General features: G+C 37.8%; 1 long non-coding RNA gene across 1 annotated transcript in view; it reads left to right on the forward strand.

Moving 5' to 3' along the window:
• LOC119700906 overlaps nucleotides 1–7,459 on the forward strand; it is an 89,747-nt gene extending 82,288 nt beyond the window's left edge. The window contains exons 2-3 of the long non-coding RNA XR_005256925.1: nucleotides 5,873–6,020; nucleotides 7,272–7,459. This is a non-coding gene — a long non-coding RNA (uncharacterized LOC119700906). The remainder of the gene's footprint in view (nucleotides 1–5,872; nucleotides 6,021–7,271) is intronic.
• Nucleotides 7,460–17,454: the final 9,995 nt, after the last annotated feature.

Consider the following 17,454-nt stretch of genomic DNA (forward strand, 5'->3'; position numbering starts at 1 on the left):
CATGAAAATGCAATTAAAAGTCTGCATGGATGCTGTACAGGAGGAGGAATTGTGAGGCTTGACAGGAAAAAAATCATCTTGCCCCAAGTTAAGGGTATTTGGGAGGTTTGTTTGATCTTCATCCTATTTGCACAGAATTCCATGTTATTAGTTACAATGCCATTGAATCAAAATGTGAATTTGCCATGGCAACCCCGGATTCAAATGGGGCCTCTGTTGCTTCCCCAAATTGCAACACCTCCTCAAAAAGGAGTAAAGAAGATGCACTGAGTAATCCGAACTCTTGCAAAATCCTATAAGCAAAAGATGGCTTTAATAAACAAGACATCTTCTCCAATTCTTAGAGTGCGTTTTATAAGAAAAGATTGCAAGCCCAAAAAAAACCAAAAATTAAAAATATGTATCTATAAAATGAGCTATTTCAGCCTAATCAATTTTTCAGGAAAATATTAACACTGGGGATGTACTGGCAACAGTAAGACCAATGTGGGCCATTGACATGATGTATGTGAGGATTTCTGTGTCACTGCCTTGTTTTTAAACTGTAAGGAAAACAAAACAGTGACAAGCCATATGTTCATTCATGCATTTTACTCTTTCCATTTATTCAGCCCTTTTGCCAGAAAAATAATGAAGCATCCAGCAGATTACATAGTTGTACGTAAATAAATATTTATTCAAATCCCCTGCTTGCAGTCACTACCCACTAACAAAATACCAGAGTCAGCTGGACTTCTGGAAAGCAGAATGCATTCAGAGATTTTGCTTAAGTTATGCAAAATAATGCTTGTTCACTGCAATTTTGAGTCTCATGTGGTTGTAAATATTTGTGTGTGAGTAGCTGTGTATGTGTTGATGTTATGTGACAATCTTGGTGTATATATATATATATATATATATATATTTATATGTTCAAAATATATATTATATGTATTGTAGATAATATATATTATGTATTTTATATAATCATATAATATATAATTATATTATATATTAATTATAATTACATATCATAGTATATCTACATTATACGACTATACGACATATAGTGTATGTAATTATTTTTAATATGCATATAAAATATGATATCTTGGACTTTTCACATCCATTTCACTTTACTTCCTGTTATTTTCAGGTACATATTACTGACAAGATTTGCCCTAAGTACACCTGAGGTTTTCTGTTGTAGATATCAGTTTTATAGGACTGATGCACATCCTTTTTTTTTTTTTACCTAATCAGAGTTTGAAGAGGTTCAGCTGCATGTGTCTGGCCTGAGATAAAGACTGTATTTGTAGGGACAATCTTCTTACCTTCTTTACAAATTATTTCCTATGATTCAAGTGACAATCAAAATAAGGAAAAAACCAGCTTGTTGTTACTATTTGTTAAAGCAAGTCCAAAATCCAAGCCCTGTAGCTAACAAGGAGTACAACAGGTGACACAATTCATGTCTCTCTACACATTTCTACAGATATTTAGGAGTTTGTTTTCCTTAGGAGAAAAATGGGAGCTTGCTCTGCACCTAAAAGAAACAGCAGCCCCGAATCTCAATTTATTATTTTTTTTACATTTCTATACTACTTTCACAGCATAGGCACCATTAACTTATGGTGAACTCACCAGCCCTGCTGGATATCCACAGAGACTTTGGCTGATCCAAATCATTTGCTTTCAAGATTTTTGTTCCTTGTGGAGAGACTCCTGGAAATCTGCACACAGTATTCTTGCAGATAATTCCTATCTTTTCCACTTTATTGCTAGTTGTCTCTTTCAGGACCTTTCAGCCTTGAATATCAGCTTTCCATTTGCAATTCATGATACTAGCTGGAAATTTCCCAGGACAAAAGGAGATCCTATGGATTGGCTTAGTTCCACTATCCTTATTTTAGATTCTTGTGAATTAAGGAAAACCACAGCAGGTTTGAATTTTGTTTTGCTTTTTAATCTAAAGATACTGTTTGTTTTGGCTTAAAGGGAATTGTGAGAAATACCAATATATTTAAAGGGAACACATTTAAGTGCTTTCTGAGGACAGCAAGTGAACCTTAGCAGTGAAATCCTGCTGTATGTGAGGTTCTGAAATTGCAATGTGCAAATGCTTTACTGGGATGTAAGAGTGTCCAAATGTGTGTAGTCCAGGACGGTATCCAGTCAAAAATAGGTAATGCTTAAGCAAAAAGTTATTCTCAAAATTTAAAGGAATCAGTTTATACTCACATCCAAAATTTCTAGTGACCTCGCACACCACGAAACAATGAAATCTAGTAAAGCTGTTCACTTCAACTGAAGTTTTAAAATATATTTAGAAAGACTTCACCTCTGCTGCCTGATTTCAGCCTTGAAATCTTAAATCTGACAGTTGACCACTTCTCTTTTACTTCTTTTTCTACCACAGACCAGCATCTTGGTTTTGCCTTCCCAGCCTGCATCAGCCCTACCAGCACTCTGAAATGCTCCATATAGAGCATCCTCTGTATTCACTGGGAAATACTAGAAGTCTTGATGTAATTTCTCAATAAAATAATGAAATTAGATCCTAGTGAGCCAGGGACACTGGACATTTGATTTCAGAGCTCCACACCGCCTGGCTGCAGGCAGTATAATTTCATAGTTCTCGGAATATGTGTAACTCAGGAGTTACTCAGAAACATAAACTGCAATTCCTGGAGGTAATGTGAAATATCCATTAGTTGCATATATCCAGATTTGTCTACTCCAAAAGAATATACATTACAGACAGATACCCCTGATACCTGACATATGGTTTTCTTTTGGGGAATCAGTGCTGTGTAAGTATTAAAAAAACTGTTCCATTCTCAGCTTTATGCAAAGGCTGAGTCTGTTATTTGCCTTGGTCTTCACAGAGAAAATTCATTAGTTTGAATTGTGTTTTTATTAATGCTAAAAGTCAGGGAAAAGATAAAAAAAACAAGCTAGGGCTAAACTCCATGATGCCTTGTTGTACCACTTGGAAAAATTTGCTTGTCTGTACTTTAGGCTCCCTGTGACAAAGTCTGTCTTTCCAGTGGTTTCAGACTGTGTACAAGACAATAGAAACAATGTGGGAATATAACAAATTCTTAGCGATATTAACAGTGCCAGGGGATGCAGTTCCAGTCCATGGAATTGAAAAGTGTGTCCAGATGCTGCAAGGATGCATATCTTGTAAATGCTTATAATGATAAACAGATAATAAAGATTGAATTAAACAAGTCAATGGTTTTGGCCTTGCTGACTGCAAGTTCTGGAGTGCACATGAAATAAACCATCTCCACAATAAGCACTGGTTGACTCTCTACCAGCTCCAAGGACATTCAGGATACTGACTCTCCCTCCTGGGAATGGTGCCTCTGGGGCTGCTTTCCGAAGGACTGACAGGTTGGAGCAAGTTTAGTGCCCAAACCTTCTATGATTTGATAATTTCATCTTTAGTGGGTGGCAGCTCAGTCCTTTTTTATTTGAAATGTAGAGGAGAGAAGGGTTTGTTTGAATGGTATTGTCAGAAAATAATTGCAGAAGGATGGCCAGTTCCAACACAAACCCCAGGGGCAGCTCCCCTAGGTACCTAACAGGAGATATAGACCATCCTCCTAATCTATAATCAATGTGTTTACTTATTTCATGGTGTCCCACATCTCAGGCACTGCACAGACCAGCCTCTAAGACATCAACCCTGGAGAAAGTTTTTAAACCTTATTAAATTACAATTCATTTATAAAAGCCAGTTTAGCTGTAAGGAAAGGAATGCAAGGTAACTGCATGGTAGGAATTATCTTGGCTGTGCCAAAGGGTTTCCTGTCTGTTTCTAGACTCTCCATATTTCAAGTTTCTTCTGTAAGAAAATTTGTCTGTTGCTCTGAAACTATAGAGGACAGGGTTTCCTCTGAGGTGTATCACTACCTACATAATGTTAAAGATGACCATCAGTGTTTTGTGAGCATGTAATATACTTGATCATAAACGTTATTGGTGTTCCTAATGAGGTCCAAAGATCCTGTGATGGAAGGTGTGATGACATTTCAAGGTTTTAGTGATAATCACTTGGCAGTATTCCCAGTTTTCCTGGCATCTTTGAATTCCAACAAATGAAGGTCTATTTGAAATTAAATTCTGATATGGAAATGTGTCTTCCTAAGGCTGGGCATTGATGGGTGGGAATCTGTTACCATAAAGGGAGCTAGAAGGCAGCCGAATGAAACCTTAGACAAAAAGGAAGGGGTTTTTTTTGTGCTAAATGACTAAAACTAAGGCACTTTGCCAAGGCATGCATGCATCATAACCCACTACTTATTTGGATGAAGAAATGCCCCAGCATTTCCACTTCCAGCACACTGACAGCTCAGCCCTGAGCCATCATTTATCTACAGCAATGTGCCCAGGACTGGTGTTGCCACATGCACAGTAAAGCCCGCTGCCCACAGAGGCCCAGTTTTGGATCTGGATGCTGCTTTCTCCCAGAATTATGTATTTGGATGTGTGTAGCACAACAAACTGCATGGCAATGACTGCACGGTTCATAAATTGGCACCGATGCCTGCTCTTTTTCCAGAGTCAAGTGTAAAGTCTTAGGGCCCTATTGATGAAAAATCCATCTGATCTGGCTGGATCACAGAAAAATGAGGGCCCCAAATTATGAGCAGGATCTGTTCTAAAAGCCATGTGCTCATGTAAAAATGTGATGGAATATGGGCACGGAAAGTTCCGTGTGGATTTCGCTAGATGCACAGGGATTCCTGGTATGCACATAAATTTATATGTTGTATTCAGAGACATGATGCAAAGGGCCAGGAGGCTGTAAATATGCTTCCTTGCTGCATAAAGTAGGGTGATAAACAGTGACATGTCAAAAGCCCTGGAAAAAAAAAAAAAAGGCCAGGGTCAAGCATGATATCTAACAAGTCTCACTTTTCTTTACCCTGCCTACATGTTTTTATTTCTATAGCATGAAACCAGTAACTCATGTTTGACATAGCAACCATGTTCCCTGAACGACCTGGGAAAACTGTTAATGGCTCTACCTATCTGAGTATTTGACATAAGCTGCAAGAGTAGTCAGCACCTGTAATTTGTAGAAAAGACACTGAAACAGTCCTAAAATACAGGACTATAAAAGCATACTAGGAGTATGTTATAGTTCTCAGAAAAAAATAGTTGTTTTCAAATTATTGCATTGAGTTGAAATACCCACTTTTATTTCTTTTTACTGTTGTAATCAAAGTGTTCAGGAAAAGTTAAAACTAAAGAATTTTCCATCAGAAAATATCTCTGTATTATTACTATCTCCATCCTTAGCCAATTTATGCAAAGCAGACTCTATTCCTTTTTGCAATTTGTTTAATTTCCCATAGACTTGGATTAAAATAGTGATTTTTTTAAGTTTTGTGGGGTTTTGTTGTATTTTTTTTATGCAGGCTGCATTCATGCTGCTCACTTTCTGCAAGTTGTACTTGCAGTTTGACTGCCTTAGCTCCCTTTCTCTCACAGCTGCTTGTGTGCAAAGACTTTGCTCACCATTAATCCCAAGCGTGATGGGCTTTGTAAAAGTGGCTATGCAGAAGCCTTGAGAGGACTCTCTGGGAAGATTTGGCTTTTGTAAGGCTGCCTTCAGGCCAGTTCTCTCTCCTTAGGAAGTTCATCATCCTGTCAGGAAAGGCACGGAGAGGAGTGAGGCCAGCTCCTTTGGCAATTCTGGATTAAAGCTTTAATCTTTGGACTACTTGAATGTGCCCTAATTTATGCCATAACAAAGCTCCTAAATTATGTCTAAAGTAGCTCTATCCTCTTAGGTTCTCTTTGGTTTTAATGTTTCTCATTAAAAATGATGAAACACGAACCACTGTTACTGAACACTCATCTTTCTCACCAACAGAAAACCTCAACTCTTCTGGACATGAAACACTCAATGTGATGGCAGGTTTGGGCTTTTTCCAGCGTGAGCAGGGCATGGCTGATTCAAGCAAGGACATCCAGGATCTACACACATCTCCATCATTGCTCATGCTGCTTAGATTTTACAGGTGAGTATGAGGACAAATTTCAGAGGCAGAGCTTCACATTATGTCATGGCAACTCTGCAGCCAAATGCTGCTGGTAAAAATCAGTTTAACGTTATGGAATTACTTGTGTCCAAATATTTTCCTTCAACAAAGGAAAATGGTAAAAAAAGCGCCTTTGCTCAGATTTTGCTTCCATATTCCATATTCTTTCAACAGCATGTCTGAAGGAAAAATCTTGGGAGCTGAGAAATGTTGGGCAATATAAACAGTTGTCATAGTAATTCTCTTCCATATATATAGAGTTCATTAAGTGGCCCATTAATTGCTGGTGCTAGTATAACAGAAGCAAGAGAGTGAAAAACTGTCAGTCTGTCTGAAAGGGCAATCAAAGAGAAGGAAAATAAATACCTCCAAAGCATCACAAAATGCTCAGAAAAAGTAAGTTTCCAGGGGAGGAGAAGGTTTCAATAAAATTATGACTTTAGCTCTGGAAAATAATTCAGTTAGAGCACAAGTGGTTGTCATAAAAATTGTGTATATTAGGAAAAAGCACTGTTGTCTGTTTCAAAATAGGAATAATACCTTCTAAGCATCTCAAATGTCAGGTTTGATTTAATAAACTTGGGTAAGAAATACACTGTATAACCACATGATGTTTGTGGAATGTTACTATACATGTAAAAAATGCTGTAAACATAAGGGGCTTTGTGTGTGTGTTTCTCTGTGAGAAACCCACTCCATCCTCTGAGAAAGCTTATCATTGAAAAGACAAGATAGGTTACAACAGAATGACATAAATTCCAGTTCTGCAAGATGTCACAGAGCATTCTATCTTGCTGTCACAAGGACTGCAAATTCCCTGAAAGAGTCACTTAAGCACTTTGCAGGAGATAAGTGTTCCCCACATCCTTCACGTTTTTAGAAAAGAGAAATGAGCATGTATTTCCATGGACAAATGGCTCAGACAAAATAGCTAATGGTGTTTGGGGTTTGTGTGGGACAGCAGGATAGATGAGTTCCCTTCACAGAAAAGCTAGGAAAAATGTAAAATCAGTGAAGGGATCATCTTGAATAGGAGGTGCATAGGAGATAAGAGTGAGCAATTGATGACATCTGGGTTTTCTACTAAATGCAACTGCAGGCAGGCTGGAAAACTGCAGCTTTTTCATGTGCATTGAAGAACACACATATGCACATTTTTGTCTCAGTTACCAGGTAGGTGTTAACAAAACAGCTGAACCATGTACAGAATTGGTTTTGGTCTATTTTTAGTTCTGCCGTGCACAAGGTCTGCACATTCTGTTCTGCGCGCTGCCGATGTTTCAGCCACGGCTCTCGGTACAACTCACGCTTCTCTTCTGAAAGCTGCTCCAGTATTGTGCCATTGTTGCCAGAAGGTCCTAAATAGGAAACAAAACAAAACCAAACCAATGAATCAACTGTGATAAAACAACAACAACAACAACAACAACAACAACAACAAAACAAGCAAGAGCGCTCTGCTCTCTCCATCTTGCAAAACAAAATCCTTCAGGCATAATTTATTAGTAAAGCCAACTATGGACAGTTAATAATGTACATCTGGATATAATGAACAAATGACACAGCCAAAATATCCTCCTGTTTTGTTTGTTTTTTGGGTTTTTTTCCAGGGTTTAAGTGAAGTAATTCATCTGTACTTTAATAAAAGCTTTTATTTCCACATGAAGAGGTGGGCAGCCATTCAATCAGACATGACTGAGGTTGTTTCAGTCAGTTCAATTGTCCAATATTTTCACATTACCTTGAAAAAAAAAAATAGAGAAGGACATATGTGTGCTATTTGGACCTAAGAAAGTGCAAGTCTCTACTTACAAGATGTCTAATATCTATAAATTTATGGACAAATATTTATGATTCTACTATACACAGAGACAGTAATTCCTTTGCATTAACATGAAACATCACAATTAATTAGTATCAAAAATAATAGAAAGTGCATGTGAAACAAAAATTCTTGGAAATTCTTTACTCATCTCTGTAGCCTTCTGGGCAGAAAAATTCATTTTGAAAGCAGATGCCCCTGTCTACTGTAACAGAATTGAAGTTTTGCAGTGGGTGTTCACTGCTTTCAGCTGGCAGTGAGGGTTTTTAGCAATGCCTCCAATCCTGAAATGCCCAGATTGTGATCCATGAGCAAGTGTAGAAATGGGTGGACACATCCTTGAGGAAAAAGCTCAGTAAGACTTTCTCTCAAGCATGTGTACAACATTTCAGTACCCCTAAGTAATGCAGGCCAATAGAACTACTGGCACGTTTAAGAAAAACAGAACATGTGTGTGATTGCCTGGAGAACTGGAGTCCATGATTTTAATTCTGTTTAACAGTGGTTTAACTCTTAGTGTCATGCAGCTATCAGGCTGCTTTTCTTTTACTCCCGTTTTCTTATATTGGAAGCAGGTCTTGATCCTTTTAAAGGAGCTTTTGATTTAGTTTAACATCACTGCTAAGCAGCAGAGCAGAAAATCAAACACGGTTGTGGAGTTTTTCCAATTAATTTGGGATTTGCAGTTAAATACAGGTGTCACAACTTTACATATGAATAAATCATAAACCATCAAACAGCAATATTTCAGTGCAGGGGTTTCTTAAAAAAATAAGAAAAAGAGTCAAACATATGCCAAACATTAACAGGAATGTTAGCAGCAAGTGGCTGAAGGAAAGTTGAAAAACTGGAAATAAAGCAACTTAGCTGATGGGTTGTTTAAATTCTCAAATAGCAGCTGATGACGTCTTCCTATGCAGGGAGAGTTTACTGATGTAGTTACAGCTTCACAGTAATTTTTGTTTCTGAAAATCCCTTCCAACAGGCAAGCAATTATCTCTGAAGGAGATGGACTGAATCAGTAATTTTTTCTTGCTTTGGAACTTAAACTGACATACTTTTCCATGCAAGAAAGTCTGTTAGAGCTTGCAACTGTAGGGGGAAAATAAGACATATTTGTGTTGGTAATTGGCGTGACTCTTCTTGCATGTTATTAATTTTCTATAAAGTATAAATCTTTAGGTTAAGAAAAGCTAGTTAAAAGTCCTTTCATCATTTTAGTTAGCTTCCACACGTTGTGAAGTGACCAGATATGGCAACAATTGAAATTTAGAGAAGTGGCAACATAATGAAATATTTGTGTCCATCTGCATAAAAAGATAAATGGGTTAAATACTGACTTCACTGTCTTTATTCCTTCTACATTTTCCCCAGAGGTGACACACAAGACCAAGAATGATTCAGTGATCTGATAAGGGGAATTCTGCATGCCTCCAGCCAGTCTTCCTTTGTGAGCCAATAACTAAAATGGATTGCATTTGGGCACTATATTTAGTTTTGCCCATAATTTATTATCTGATCCTGGCTGGCACCCAAAATTTATTTTTTTTTGTTAACACACATTTTTTATGGTATATTGAAAAAGCCTGCAACCAAGCTTTCCCTGCCACCCAAAATGAAACTCAGCCTATGAGGAGTGTTTCAGAGGAGCTACTACCACTCAGATAACTCTGGCTGGAGAAGCCTTCCTTATTCCCAGACTGACATTGTCCAGGATTTCCTTAGGTTACATTTTACTTCCTTTATCATATAGCTCAGTAGCTGAGATGTGAATATCTCAGGTATATGAAATATCAGATCCACATCTTATTTGAAGCACATGAAGGTCCTCAAATGCTGTAATAGGTAGGATGTGGTAACTGCTTCTAGCCACTGCTCAGGCATCTGGTGATCATGAAATCATCCAGTGCTCTCATGGAAGTTCATTTATAATGAATGCCCTAAATTTTGTAACATACAATAGCTATACTTTATATTACTCTTTATTTAATAACCAGAAAGAAAAATATCAATGATTTTATAGATAAATGGACACTTTTTTATCTTTTTTTCTTAAAAAAAAAAAAAAAAAAGAATCTTTTACATCATTTTCAGTTTTGATTTCTTGGAGGGCTAAATTAAGCATGGCAGGTATTTTAGTGGGGGCTCAGCTAATGGTATATCTGGAGATGTAATGAAGCACTGAAGTATTCTTTCCCCTGGGAGGTGAGAGTTCTGGCTGTTACAATACCTCACTTCTCTCATGCTTGACAGTTGAATGCCTATTTTAAATAATGGCAGGAAGTCCAGAGCTTTTCTACATTCTCCTTTCCTTTCAGTGTGCCGGATGCCCTGGCACCAGAGAGCCTTTGAAACCTTCTCCTGTTTCTTCCACACCTGATGGTGATTGTTAGACTGGAGATTTATAGCTGGCCTGAAACTCAAGGCTTCCAAAGAGCCGAAGTTACAGAAGCTTGCAGTGGTGCTGGATTCCCTGGAGAGGTGGTGCTATCGTCATCTGATGGCTGCTGAGCAGTAAAATGAGATGGTAATTTCTGCATTCCAGTGGTTGAGAGCTTCTACCACCAAAACCACCAACAGGACTCAAAGAAAAAGCTGTTTAGAGATCTTATCTTCTGGACATGTTTTGCGTGTGCTTGGGCTCTAACCACATCAGTGGCATTGCTGGCATCAATGGAATATCTCCTCTGATAGTTTATCACAGGCATAAGAACTTCCAGGGTGGAGATTCAGTTACTTATTTCTGTGGGGAAGCCACCAAGAAACCATGATCAGGCAGGAAAAGCAAGTGACTTGCACACCTGCTCCCATCCCATCAACACTGAGAAGAACTAATAAGGCCGATAGGTTCATGGGGGCATTTCTAAAACATGTTTGTGGCCTGAGTAGTGTTTCCTTCCAAAGAATGTTAGAATCACAGAGTAGCTGAGGTTGTCTAGTCCGGTCTCTTGCTCAAGCAGAGCCAGCTAGAGCAGATTGCTGAGGACCTTGTCCACCTGGGTTTTGAATATCTCCAAGGATGGAGACCCTACCAACTCACTGGAAAATCTGTGCCACTGTTTGATCACCCTCACAGCAGGACAGATTTTTTTATGTTCAGAAGAAACCTTCTGTGTTTCAGTTTGCACCCGTTGCCTCTTGGCCTGTCACTGGGCACCAGAGAGAAGATCCTGGGTCTGTCTTCTTTGTTCCATTAGGTATTGATAAGGTCTCATGAGCCTTCTCTCCTCCAGGCTGATCAGTTCCAGCTCTCTCAGTCTCTCATGGGAAAGATGCTCCAGCCCCTTCATCATCTCTGTCCTTTGGAGGCTGTGGTTGCTCCTGCACTATGAAGGTCTTAAATCATACATAAAACTCTAATTTTCTGCCCCCTTGTTGCCTCCTCATCCACCCTTCTTAAGAAACGAGCAGTATGCGAGAGCCAAGAAAAAAATTGCAAGTTCTTTATAGGAATGCCTTCATATCCAACACTCAGAAATCGAAGGTTTTGTTCCTGCTTGCTCCTTCAGGACCACGACACAACATTTAAAGCGACACTGCAAAATTACAAAACAAGTGTTCCTGCCAATGTAAGTAAAAGGGGAGATAAAGTTGGAGATGATTGATGGCTGTGGGAAGGAGAAGCTACTAGAGATACCTGAAAGGAGAGCCATCAAGCTTTATTAACCAAGACATAAAAATATCTCGTCAGGGATAAAGCTCCCTGATGTAATAACAGTGAAAAAGAAAAATTTATTCCAGAGATGAAATTTGCTCAACATCTGAACAATATTTTCAAACTGTGGAATACTCCCTCAGCAGTGATTCTTCCCCTCATTAGCCTTTTGCTCGTTATTCTTTCTATTACTATCATCATCAGTGTCCCTGTTCAGAGGTAAACCTGTACCGATAGTAATTCTCAGACAAGTAAGAAAAGGATTTATGTGGAAAAGGGAGGAATTAGGAAAATCCTTTGGCAGCAAATGGCTTTTTTTTTTCTTAAAAAGGGAAGAAAAGGAGAACAGTGGAATTCCACTGTCAAACAACCAGCCCAAATCTGAGCAAAGATGGAGTATAATTTATTTTGTGAAAGGCTAATAAGTAATAAGCTGGGGGAAAAAGAGATTAGGAATGTCTTTGACAATATAAAATTTCATTATTAGGTATTATATGATGTCCTTGAAATTGTTAGGAACAGTACATATGCACAATAGCTTCTGGGTGCCTTACATCCTGGAAAAATAGAATGTTCTAGCATAGCTCTATACATAAAAGTTTTCTTGTTTGGTTTTTTTTTCACTAAGACACCCAACCCAAACCTTACAAATTATTTTCACTTTAAAGCATTTTTCAGTTTAGCAGATTGTACTGAAAGGAATTTTTTTACTGCTATTTTATGAGTCCCTAGAAGAGTTTTAGAAGACAATTTTGAACTAAAGCATCTTCAATAAAGTATAAAATAATGACTGTGCAGGATCAAAACTCTATAAATAATGGCTACTTCTACAATGGCTGTGAAAAAGCTTAATGTATCAATTGTGAACATAGACAGGCCAGTCAGTAAAAGAGGGAGCATTTTACTTTTTCATGCTCAAAAACTGTAAATGTTGATTTTTCATAGCTTTTGACTCTTGATTTCTCTCTTCACTCCTGTTTTAGGGGATAGAAGCTGCTTTATTAATTGCTCTTAGAAGAACAGAGCAGGGCTGTCATAATGACTCACTCAAAGATCTATTGAAACAATAATTTGTGACTAATAGATGCAATTATTTGCTCAGCTATAGGCAAGACAGTTCCAACCTCTTGTGTTGCCTAAAATTTATGACTTTAATAGCGCTACAGATTAAATTTAAATATTCATTTTAATACCAAGTCTATCTATTCTAGCAAAAAATGTCATTAGATCATAGCAGTAGAGAATTAAAAAGCAGATATATTTGCAAGAAAGTCCTATATATTTGCTTAAAATATTTTAAAAAATTAAAAAAATATATAAAAATATTTTAAAAATTAACCAAACAACAAATTACTTCTTTTATCTTCTTTTGGTGACCTTCATATAGAATGTAATAAGTTGCTGAATGTCTATGGTAAAATTCTGAAGAATGATTCAAAAAAAGTCACAGAAAAAAAAAAAAATCCACCATTATTACTATTTGCACATTTTGCAAGGATATCTATGAAACTCCAAAGACTTTTTCTCCATTACATTCTATAGAAACTTCTTGATAATGGATATTTGATTTGATACATATATCTGCATTTATTTATAGGTGTTTGTTCATACACATATTTGTGTGTTTATGTGTATTTATGCATTGTCTTGTGGATTTACACTGGAATGTGTTTGTTTTAAGAGATTAAATACTTATACAGTAGTCATGAAAGCCTTATCATGGACTCACTCACCATCTGTTCAGTGCAACTAACTTCCAAGAGAAAGCAGAGGGTAGCACAGGAAAGGTTTATTGCAAAGAAATATTGCATTTCATTAATCATATGAGCAGTATTCCTTTGTTTAGAGCTTTAGTGTAATACACAATATAAAGGATTAGTTGAGTAGAGAAGCTATTACTGAGCTACAAGATAAAATAGCTGGTTTTCTCACTTTGCTCTCTGTAGACAATTGCACTTTTTCATATTATTTGCTCAAAGAGGTACATTTTCCTCTGGCGTCCTGACATTATAGAAACTTCCTTCAAGCATGTGGAGCATTGTTTCCCCATTTCATCTCTCTGCTCCGTGAAAAAAGAGTATTTTTTCATTCCAAGGAGAATTTTTCCTTGGAGAAGGAAGTTTTCTGTCTGCTCATCTGAGCAGATAGAAAACTCACGATGCGAGAGATTTGTACGATAAACAGTATTCGGAATGAAAAATTTAATGAGCACAGATATTATCAGAGTTGTTCTTTAGCCCCAAGTGAAGATTAATGACATGTGTTTTGCATTTCACGATACACTTTTCGAGAACTCCTAATTAATGGAAAATACTTCCATTCTCAGAAATACGCAGTCCTTGCTATTGAGTAAGGTTTTGTGTAAAACTAAAGAGATTTGAATAATTATTTCTTGGCTGTCACTTTGCAGTTATTTAGATGACCTCAGCTGGTTACTTCATGCATTCAGTACTTATTTTTTCAAAGCTTTTCCTCTCTTCAGGCAGCCTTCCTTATCTAAGGACATCTTAAAAACAAGGTGAAAAGCAAGAAACATAAACAAACAGCAGTGCTTTGCTGTCAGTATCTAATAACCCTACTTTTATTGGATGTTGAGTTTAAAACAGCCTGTAATACTCTATTTGCTAAGTAAGCCCAAGATCATCAAATGGTCCTCTCAGTCATGCATTCCTTTAGGAACAGTTTGCTTTTGTTCACTGTTGGGTTGTTTTCCCCTTACAACCAGAGTCATGTTTTCATAGATCATATCTATTTTCTGAATAAGCACAACATTACCAAATGCTTCTCTTTATTATGGGTTCTCAGAACGTGTAGATTACAATAACAAAAAAAAGAGGGTTTTTAAACACAGCAACAGAGAGCGATGAAGGGATGGGATGAGTTGGAACAAATCTGTGCCACTGACAGCACAAATAAGGATGTGGGAGCTGAATTCAGGCAGACACTAAGAGCATGAGAGAACAAAGCTGTTATAAAGGCCCTCTCCTAATCAATGGATCACTTTGCTTTTGAATAAAATCTGCAAAAGAAATGGGAAAAAAAGCCCACAAACTACCACCTAGAAACATATTTTATGCCAAAACAACAGGATAAGATTCCATATTTTTTTCATGCTTGAAGAATGTGATTTTTCCTTAGTTACTTTCAACAGAGATCTTAAAATTGGTACTTTCATTTTAAATAAGATAGCTTCTATTGCTTTAATGTGACAAATCCATCTAGGATTAATCATAGTGATGCAGTTCATGGCATTAAATTAGGGTGTATCTGTTTCCCTGGTTATGCAGTACAACATTGTGAAGATCCACAAGCTTCTCCTTGTCTTGACTGGTGTTTTAGTTCATTCAACAAGCTCCACTAAAAAAGCTCATCTAACTCACTTCCTGAAGTCCCTCTTACTTGCCATCGGTGGTGAGGAAGTTCAGAAAAGTTACTCTAAAACATTCTTGCCTATTTCTAGGTTTTTCAAACTAATTTGGCAAAACATAACCGGAAGATATTGAGGCCAAGGTGACTCACATTAAACAGACCTTATTTCACAGTGGCTGACTCATTTTGAAAAGTCCTTCCACCACAAGGAACTCCAGGGAAGGGAAGTGCTTTGTCACAAATTATGTCTGCTTAAGATAGCTGCACCCCTGACTTTTGATAACAGGGGCATATCATCAGTCACTACCTGGATACCAGATAATTGGAGTTGTCCACAAATCCAAGGACAGCAAATTCAATTGGTGTGTGCGTGCACATGTGAACACACAAAAATGGGCAATAGTTCACCTCAAACAGTTTAAAAATTTTCTCCCTGGTTTACTTTCCATGCAAAATATGCTCCCATGTAAAAATCTCTCAGTTAAATTACCTATCTGTGGCTCCTGTATTTGGGCGAGTCACACTGCGCAAGCTGCCCAAAGAAAATAAGAAAATGCTAAGCATGTACAACATATTCCTTTATTTATTTTGTACAATATTATTTTATAGATGCATCAAACCCAGGCTTCAGTGAGAAAAGATGGTGTGAGTGAACACTACAGCTGTGGGGCATACAAAGTTTTCAGGCAGATTGTGTGGTGGCAGACTGTCATATCCCATAGTGGCCACAACTCCAAGTAAGTATGATAGACAAGTTGCCAATGTATATCTGCAGGAGAACCATGCTAAGTTTTATATTCTATTTCCAAGCAAATGCCTGAAAAATAGCAGCAGCGGCACAGAGAGCCATTGAACTACAGCAGTGTAACAAGAATTTCCTTCATGAACATGAAAGGGTGATGCTCTCTGTATCACTCATCAAGCAATAGCTTTCTGTAATCAATTATAATAGATACTCCCAGACTAGTAGAAGAAACAGAGGGTTGGAAAGCAAGATAGGATTGAAATGCCTTTATCCTCACATTTTCAGAAGGAAAATTTGGAGGTCTCTTAATACTCAAATGGAATTAAATTGATGCTTGAAAAACAGTGTTTCCTTGATACAGAAGTTCTTAGTTTCCTAACAATATACCTACTGGAAACTTAAGCTGGAAAAAAACCTCCTATATGTCAGCCTCCTCTTTGGTCCAAACAGAGAGGCAGCCAACCCGTGCCATGCATTGCCCCTTGGCATCCTGCTGGCTGGCTTTTCAGAGGCGCTTTTGGAAGAGACTGATTATTGCCTGGTGTCTGCCCTGGGGCTCTGCACTGCCTTAGGCTGCAGGTGGGGAATGAATCAGAGTTAAACAGGGTCTGGCAGGAGGCAGACCCCACCCGTGGAGCGGCTCTTGGCCACCAGTCACTGCAGTGTGACAGCGGGAGCAGAGGAAGCTTGGGAAGCTGTGAACGGCCCCTCTGAGACCCAAAACCACCTTAATAATAACCCTGGTTTTCTACCACCCCCCTGCTGTGCAGGCTAATGGAGGCTGCTCAAACAAACAGAAATATTTTTTATGGGCTGTGAAGTTAGACTTGTGCTACAAGGAGGAGAAAGGGGGGAATATTCGAGAAATTGGGAGGTTTCAAGAAGCTGCAGCTGATTATCTGTTCATTATCACATTTTCCAGCGGTTTCTCTCCATAAGTGTGAAAACGTCTGAAGTATTGAGGTTCTTCCAGCTCCTAGATACTGAAGCTCATGATAAACTGCGTGGCATCTCCCTCACTTTCCAAACTTTATTACCACATTTACACTAGCCAATTTGAGGGCCATTCCTTGTTTGCAGTAAAGACACTAAAGCTCCAGGTTATGTTTATGGAGTGCCGCCAGGAATGGAGAGGAAGGAAAGACAACAACATTCATGCCTGGGAGGGAGTTTTTGCTTTAAAAGTCTTGCACAGGCACATAAATTAAAGTATTGATAGATTTTCATTTTTTTTAAACATGCTGTAACCATACCAATGGCATTTTATCATCAAAACACAAAGATGTATGTTTCAGCAGTGGTAGAAAAATGCTGACATATGTAGAAGAAATGTAAGAAATCCGTTACTGTTTGAACCAATCCAAAAGTCAAAACTTTTTAAGTTGCTATGTGTTAATATTTAGAGTAGTTGAAATTCAACAGGTTCAGATACACCAGTGAAAATGCTGGGTGACTTCTCTTATACAATTTTAAAACTGATTATTGGAATATATATATATAACTAAGCTTCAAAGTATAGAATGTCTGAGCAGTTGGAGTACATAACACAGGGTATGTATATAAAATCTTTGGCTATATCATGACACCTTTTTGCAGTCTGAGATGACAGAAGGAAAAGATTCTGTAAAGCAACCACTGATGCAAAGTCTAAATTACCATTACTTGAAACACACACAAAAAATGAAGTTTTAAAAGTGATATGGAGGAGACGTTAACGGATATTTTTTTTCCCTAAACACAACTCTGAGGAATATCTTTGCTAATCAAAATTCCTTCTCACTCCTCTCACCCACAAAATTCCACTCCTGTAATCCTTAATTTG

Source organism: Motacilla alba, chromosome 4, assembly GCF_015832195.1.
Source record: "Motacilla alba alba isolate MOTALB_02 chromosome 4, Motacilla_alba_V1.0_pri, whole genome shotgun sequence".
In the NCBI taxonomy this organism is placed as follows: Eukaryota; Metazoa; Chordata; class Aves; order Passeriformes; family Motacillidae; genus Motacilla; species Motacilla alba.